The following is a 7362-nucleotide window of genomic DNA, read 5'->3' as shown; positions in this document are numbered from 1 at the left end:
GTGTTGACAGGGCTTTTTCCTTCTGAGGGCTGTGAGAGAGAATCTGGTGCGATCCTCCCTCCCAGCCTCTGGTAGCCCAAACTGCGTTCACCCTGTCTTCACATGATCCTCCCTCTCTGAATGTCTGTGTCCAAACGCCACCTTTTTATGCCATTCGTATCCAATCAGGACCCATTCTAAAACCTTAATTTGATCTAACCTTGACCATCTGCAAAGACCTGACTTTCAATTAGCAATAATAGCGCCTCGGATAAACCTCATTGGCTACAATACTGCCACTGCGCAAATAAGCTTACATTCGGAGATACTGGAGGTTAGGACTCTAGCCTCTTTCTCGGGGGCACAATTCAACACATGATAGTAAGTAACCAGCTCCAGGCACCAGAACGATAAATCACAGTGGAAATGAACATCACTGGCTTCAAACTGTGGCTCCCACAGCGTTATCACCCATTTGATCTCTTGCATAGGACTTCATCTAATCGATTTCTGCCTCAGTTTCTCCATCTGTTAAGTGGAAATAATGATACCTATTCATAGGACAGTTGCCAGACTCAAGTACGATGGAGAGCGTACAGTGCCCGGTACAGAGGCCGTGTCTTATGTTTTCTTCCATTTCCCTTTGGAAATCTCCGGGCTGTCGCTGCCTCAGCCTCCCTTCTTCAAGAAGGAGCCAAGGAAGGGGAGAAGGATCAGCTGGCCAGCTCTAGAAGAAACTGCTCACTTCATATATATAGACCGGGCCCCAGCGACCAGTTCCCCCGCAATGCGGATTCTCTTGCAAGGCTGCTTCATTTTCCGAAGGGCTGAAATTGCAAAGCTAGTTTCCATATTGATTTATAAAATGAGTCAAGAACTTCGGAGAGGTGAAGGAGGTGACTTAATAATAACCATCAAGTGTGTGAGAGGTAATTTTATGCAGGCAGGAGGCCAAACCTTTTCCATTTTACTGGGAATAGGATAAAGAGAAATGGGCTCATACTTTCATAAGAGAAATTTAAATAATACAGGTCCTCTCACAGAGCTGAGAGCAGGGCTGGCCTCTGGCACCCCAGGGAACGGAATGAAATTGGCTCTCCTGTCATCTCCCCTCTCCTGTCCGCTGTCACCAGGGACCCACCGTTTCCAGCCTTCCCCACTAGCATTGCCAACTTCGAGCAGAGTGAAATAGACCATCTTTTCCAATGAACAACCACTCAGCTGTTGGCTCACAAATATTTACGGAGCGCCCACTGGATTAGGGTGGGCTAGCCAACTGTAATAAACAGTTCCAAAAGCTCAGCAGCCTATCCCAGTGAAAGCCTATTTCTTTATCAGCAAATGTCCAACATGAGTGTTCCTGGTTTTTCTCCAAGGCGGTTCTCCTCCAAGTAGCTAACTCAGCGACCCAGGATTCTCCCATCTTTTGGCTCAGCCTGCCTCTACACCCTTGGGGCTCTCTCCGTCCAGGCACAGGGAAGAAGACCCGGAGGGCCGTGCTTGGGGCTGGAGCGGCGCAGGCCTGGAGGTGGTGACCTCCCTCTGAGCATCCCACGGGCTGAACCCAGTCCCATGGCCTCACCAACCTGCAGAGGAGGCTAGGAATACAATTTGCTTGGGAAGGAAAGGAAAAGGCGAAACATGAGCCAGTTTCTGCGGCAAAAGTGTGGGAAATAGTCGTTCTCTCCTCTGTATTTCCTGTAGCACTTTGTACATTTATCCAACAAGTGTTCATTTCTGTATTTGCTGAACCAAGTAACACTGTGGGCACTGAGGCTAAGGAAGTGACCTCAATATAGTCCGTATGAGCTAAGCTCTGTTACTGACTTACATGTGACATTGGATTTGCCTTTGTTTGTCGTGGTCACCTTCGGTGTCATGTCTGTTCCACTGGAGCTGCTGCACCCGTGTCCCCCTACCCTTTCAATGTGCATCTTCCACCTGCCTGAGGGTTTGGTCTTGCTGCCGCAGCTCAGCAAACCAAGGTCTCTAGCATTAGCCCTCAGCCCAAGCCAGATGGGAGATGTGCAGTGCCTCAGCTGGCCCAGCCTGCGGCGGGATGATTTTGAGTTGGGTCTGTCAGTCTCTCTGGCTCCATAAAGCACCAGTAACCTGCAGGGCAGGTAGGCTCAGGAACGCACTCCTTAACTGACTGTCTTCTTATTCTCGTCTCACTTCCTCACTCCCTGACCGGCATTTCCCTTCACCTTCCAAATTAACAACTTGCACCCAAATCTTTACCCCAGGTCCTGCATTGGGGGTGGGGGGAATCCAAACTAAGACCCTGTCTTTGCCCTCAAGATGCTTGCTCCTTCAGGGGAAGTCTCTCTCCCTCCTTCATTTCCTGTAAGGATCTCAAACCTAAATTCGTCATCTTGCTTCCTCACCTGCTCATCGTAATTCGTATACGTGGGAATGAAAACTGGACCAAAGGCAGTGATAGGGGCCCCTGCAAAGGAGAGGGGTTGGAGGAAAGAGTGCCTTGTCAAGAATGGACGTCAGGAAGTCTGCTTGGCGGTGTGGGGGTAGGAGCAGGGGGAACAGCCAGCCAAGAACCAATGGGTCAGACAGGAGTGGATGGCCAGATTGGGGGCAGAAGCTGCAAATTAAGGAGAAATATCCAGGTGCTCAAGATCTTCACCAGTTCTTAGTTTTTCAATTTCCCTCTTGCAACTGAATAACTGTGGCTCACGTTATTCCTTTTAAGTTAGATAATCTGTCAACACTGTTTAGCTTTTTGTTCAGCTTTTTAGCTGTGTTCTTTTTCATGACAACATCCCTGGAAACATTTATTTGATATGCAGTTTTAAAAATTAGATTAAACTCTATAAAAGTGATCTCCCACCTGGAAGCATAATCAAACTAACATTTGAGCTGGAATTCATCCCTCTGTTCTATAGCAGAAATGAGCATCTGATGTGTGCTGCCTGCCTGCCTGCTTGTGAATTTCCACTTAACCATTATGCAATCTTTTTTATTTTTTCTTTTCTAAAAATGAACCCGGGTTTCTGAAAGAAGTAGAATAGTCATCTTTGGCAATTATAAAATTTTCCCCAGATTAAGACATTCGTTTCCACATCTGGCAAGGAGAAAACAGCAGGAAATCACATGTGCCTTAATGGTGCGGACAATGCAAGGCTTTTGTTGTAACCATAGATTTGGGAGTTTTGTTTTTGCCTTAATGGCATGTGATCTGTATGGGTAACCTCAGGTATTTGGTTGACTAGATGGGGTACTGAGGCACGGAGCTTCCAGAACAGTAGCTGCTAAACAAAGACATTGTTCTTTGACTTCAGAGTACATTACCTAATATTTCAGAATATTTTTTTCAAGTAATTTTAGAATTTTAGAACGGGGAAAAAATTCTTAATGTTCTCCAGCCTCTTCATTTGGATTAATTGATTTATTTTTAGACCTAGGTTAGCATAATAGTTAAAAGCGATCTCTGTAGATTAAGACAAACCTGGGCGCTGATCCTCACTCCACCACTAACTAATTGTGTGGCCTTGGAGTTTTCTGATTTATAAAATGCGGATACTAAAAACATTTATGTCAAGGTTATTATGAGGATTAAGCATGAAGCAGAGTGCCCAGGACACAGTGTGTATTTGGAAAAGCTAGCCATTATTGTTATTGTTAGAACAAATAATGTTTCTGGGGGACTCAGCTCTTGCTATTAAATATAGTAACAGGCATCTTGTTCCAGTGACAAGGACATTTAAGTAACACTTCCATTTCTGGCAACCACGGAAGGGAAAGGTCAATCTACTGGCCCAGAAGTGGAGAGAGTCTTATGAATGAAGATTATTTGTAGGGCCAACAGCCTAAATCCAGGCTCTTCCCCTCAACTATGTTGGGGGCAGACTGGGAGGTCTCCCTACATAAACAAACATTCTAGAATAAATCATAAAGAAAACCTACTTCAGTCTTTCCCTAGGATTCTAAGGAATACAAACCTTTGATCCATTCACAACAGTGAGCAGAGATATATTTCCTACATATCCAGAACCAATTTTTGGTTTATTTCCAGGAGTCCAGGAAAACTACAATATGCCATGTAAGTGACTCTTAACTATAGAGAACAAACTGAGGGTTGATGGAGGAAGGTGGGTGGGGGATGTGTTAGGAGGGTGATGAGTATTAAGGAGGGTGCTTGTTGTGATGAGCACTGAGCATTGTATGTAAGTGATGAATCACTGAATTCTACTCCTGAAAGGAACATTACACTGTATGTTAACTAACAAAATTTATATGAAAAAAAATTCCATACAATCTTCCTCGATAGCTATTTGTGTGTGTGTTGGGGGGTGAAGATAGGTGATAGGCCTTCTACTTTTTACCTGGCAGCTTTGCTCAACATTGCAATGAAAATATCCTGGGGGAGTTAGTACTTTGGACCATAATTTAAAATTAAGTAAGTTCAAGTCTGGTTTTGATATTGAGGTCCCATCAATTAGAGTGTAATATCTAGAAAAATGGTGTCCAATTTTTTTTTTCCTGAGCACACCAATCTTTAAAAACATTTTAAGCATATGTCTTTAACAATTATTTCTAATTATTGGGGGGGCGGAGCAAGATGGCAGAGGAGTAGGAGACCTAAATTTCATCTGGTCCCAGGAATTCAGCTGGGTAGGGATCAAACCATTCTGAACACCTATGAACTCAACAGGAGACCGAAGAGAAGAATAGCAGCAACTCTCTGAACAGAAAAGCGACCACTTTCTGGAAGGTAGGACGTGCGGAGAAGTGAATCTGAGGCGATATTCGGGAGGTTAGACGGCGGGGGAGAGGGCCTCCAACGGCCACTTCTGGCAAGTGATAGAGCCGCGGAGCACAAAATCGGAACTTTTAGAAGTCGGCTCCGCTGAGGGATGTCGCTCCAGTGGCCAAGCAGGGGGTGGCACCCTCGCGGGACAGTGTGGTCTCAGGACGCTCGGGGTCACAGAAATACCGGGGGTGCCTGAGTGCTGCAGAGCTCTCAGGTATTGGAGCGGGGAAGCCGGCTGCAGAGATGGAGCCGAGAGGCGGGCTCGCAGCTCGGGGTTGCCAAAAAATGTGATCGGTGACAGTCGGGCCACTGCTCCTCCAGCAGGGACCCAACAAGCAGCAGATCTGGGGAGACTCCCCTTCCTCCCCCGGGAGGAGCGGCAAGGGAGCACACCGCAGGGATCTGCTGGGTTTGGAGACTCCACACGGGGTCGGGTGCCAGAGATAGAAACGCTCGGTCACAGGCCGGGTGAGCACGGAGTGTGGCCGGAGACCGGGGAGACGGGAGTGACTGCTTTTCTCTGGGGGCGCACTGAGGAGTGGGGCCCTGAGTCCTCAGCTCCTCCGGGGCTGAGATCGGGAGGTCGCCGTTCTCACTCTCATCCTCCAAAGCTTTAGGGAAAGCTTGCAGGGAACAAAAGCTCCCGAGAGCAAACTCGAGCAGATTACTTAACCCGGACCCGGCAAGGGCGGGGCAATTCTGCCTCCAGCAAAGACATTTGGGAACCACGGCAACAGGCCCCTCCCCCAGAAGATCAGCAAGAACAGACAGCCAAGACCAAGTTTACCAATCACGAGAATGGCAGAACTCCAGAGCTAGGGGAATACTGCACATAGAATTCATGGTTTTTTTTACCATGATTCTTTAGTCTTTCAAAATTAATTTTTTTAACTGTATTTTTTTTTAATTTTTCTTTTTCCCTCTCTCAACCAACATCTTATCAATCCCTTTTTTAAAAAATCTTTTTTATTTTTCATTTTTAGAGTCATATTCTATCCCTTCATAGTAGTTACCCTTATTTTTGGCATATATATATAAGTTGTTCTCTCTTTAAAATTTTGGGATACAGTTTCTTCTAACAGACCAAAATATACCCTAAATCTCTAGTGTATGGCTTTGTTCTAGTCTCCTGCCTGATCACATTCTCTCCCTTTTTTTCTCTCTTTTTCTTAAATCCTCTTCTTTCTTTTTTCAAACAACTTCTTATCAATTCCTTTTATAAAATTTTTTATAATTTCATCTTTACAGTCATATTCCATCCCTTCATTGTATCAACCCTTATTTTTTTACATATATAAGTTTTTCTTTCTTTAAAATTTAGGGAGGTACTTTCTTCTAACTGACCAAAATACACCCAAAATCTAGTGTGTGGCACTGATTTATGCACCAGCCTGATCATATTTAATCATAATCTTTTTGTTTTGTTTTGTTCTGTTTCTGTTTTTATCTTTTTCTTTTTTCTTTCTTTCCCTTTCTTTTCCCCCAGCTTCAGGTCTTTTCTGATTTGTTTAGACTATATTTTCTGGGGACGTTGTTACCGTGTTAGCACTTTGTTCTCTCATTCATCTATTCTCCTCTGGACAAAATGACAAGATGGAAAAAATCACCTCAACAAAAAAAACAAGATGTAGTACCGACTGCCAGGGACCTACTCAATACGGGCGTTAGTACAATGTTGGACCTAGAGTTCAGAATCATGATTTTAAAGATACTAGCTGGGTTTGAAAAAAAGCATGGAAGTTATTTAAGAAACCCTATCTGGAGAAATAAAAGAACTAAAATCTAACCAAGTTGAAATCAAAAAGGATATTAATGAAGTGCAATAAAAAATGGGGGTGCTGCTAGGATAAATGAGGCAGAACAGAGAATCAGCAATATAGAAGACCAAATGTTGGAAAATAAAGAAGCTGAGAAAAAGAGAGATAAACAACTACTGGATCACAAGGGCAGAATTCGAGAGATAAGCAATACCATAAGATGAAACAACATTAGAATAATTGGGATCCCAGAAGAAGAAGAAAGAGAAAGAGGGGCAGAAGATATATCAGAGCAAATTATAGCAGAGAACTTCCCTAATTTGAGGAAGGAAACAGGCATCAAAATTCAGGAGGCACAGAGAACCCCTCTCAAAATCAATAAAAATAGGTCAACACCCTGACATCTAGTAGTAAAACTTACGAGTCTCAGAGACAAAGAGAAAATCCTGAAAGCAGCTCAGGAGAAGAGATATGTAACCTACAATGGTAGAAACATTAGATTGGCAACAGACCTATCCACAGAGACCTGGCAGGCCAGAAAGGACTGGCATGAGATCTTCAGAGCACTAAATGAGAAAAATATGCAGCCAATAATACTATATCCAGGTAGGCTGTCATTGAAAATAGAAGGAGAGATAAAAAGCTTCCAGGACAAACAAAAACTAAAGGAATTTGCAAACACGAAACCAGCCCTCCAAGAAATATTGAAAGTGGTCCTCTAAGCAAAGAGAGTGCCTAAAAGCAACATAGACCAGAAAGGAACACAGACAATATACAGTAACAGTCACCTTACAGGCAATACAATAGCACTAAATTCATATCTTTCAATAGTTACCCTGAATGTAAATGGGCTAAATG

At 44.0% G+C, this 7362-nt stretch overlaps 1 pseudogene; it reads right to left on the bottom strand.

Moving 5' to 3' along the window:
• Nucleotides 1-221: 221 nt before the first annotated feature.
• Nucleotides 222-290, bottom strand: LOC114208757 (U4 spliceosomal RNA; annotated as a pseudogene).
• Nucleotides 291-7362: the final 7072 nt, after the last annotated feature.

Source organism: Eumetopias jubatus, unplaced genomic scaffold (assembly GCF_037043125.1).
Source record: "Eumetopias jubatus isolate StellerSeaLion01/CBP00866 unplaced genomic scaffold, mEumJub1_p1.0 scaffold_5, whole genome shotgun sequence".
Taxonomy (NCBI): Eukaryota; Metazoa; Chordata; class Mammalia; order Carnivora; family Otariidae; genus Eumetopias; species Eumetopias jubatus.
The sequence above is the reverse complement of the archived record's forward strand: the minus strand, read 5'-3'. Positions and strand labels throughout refer to the sequence as shown.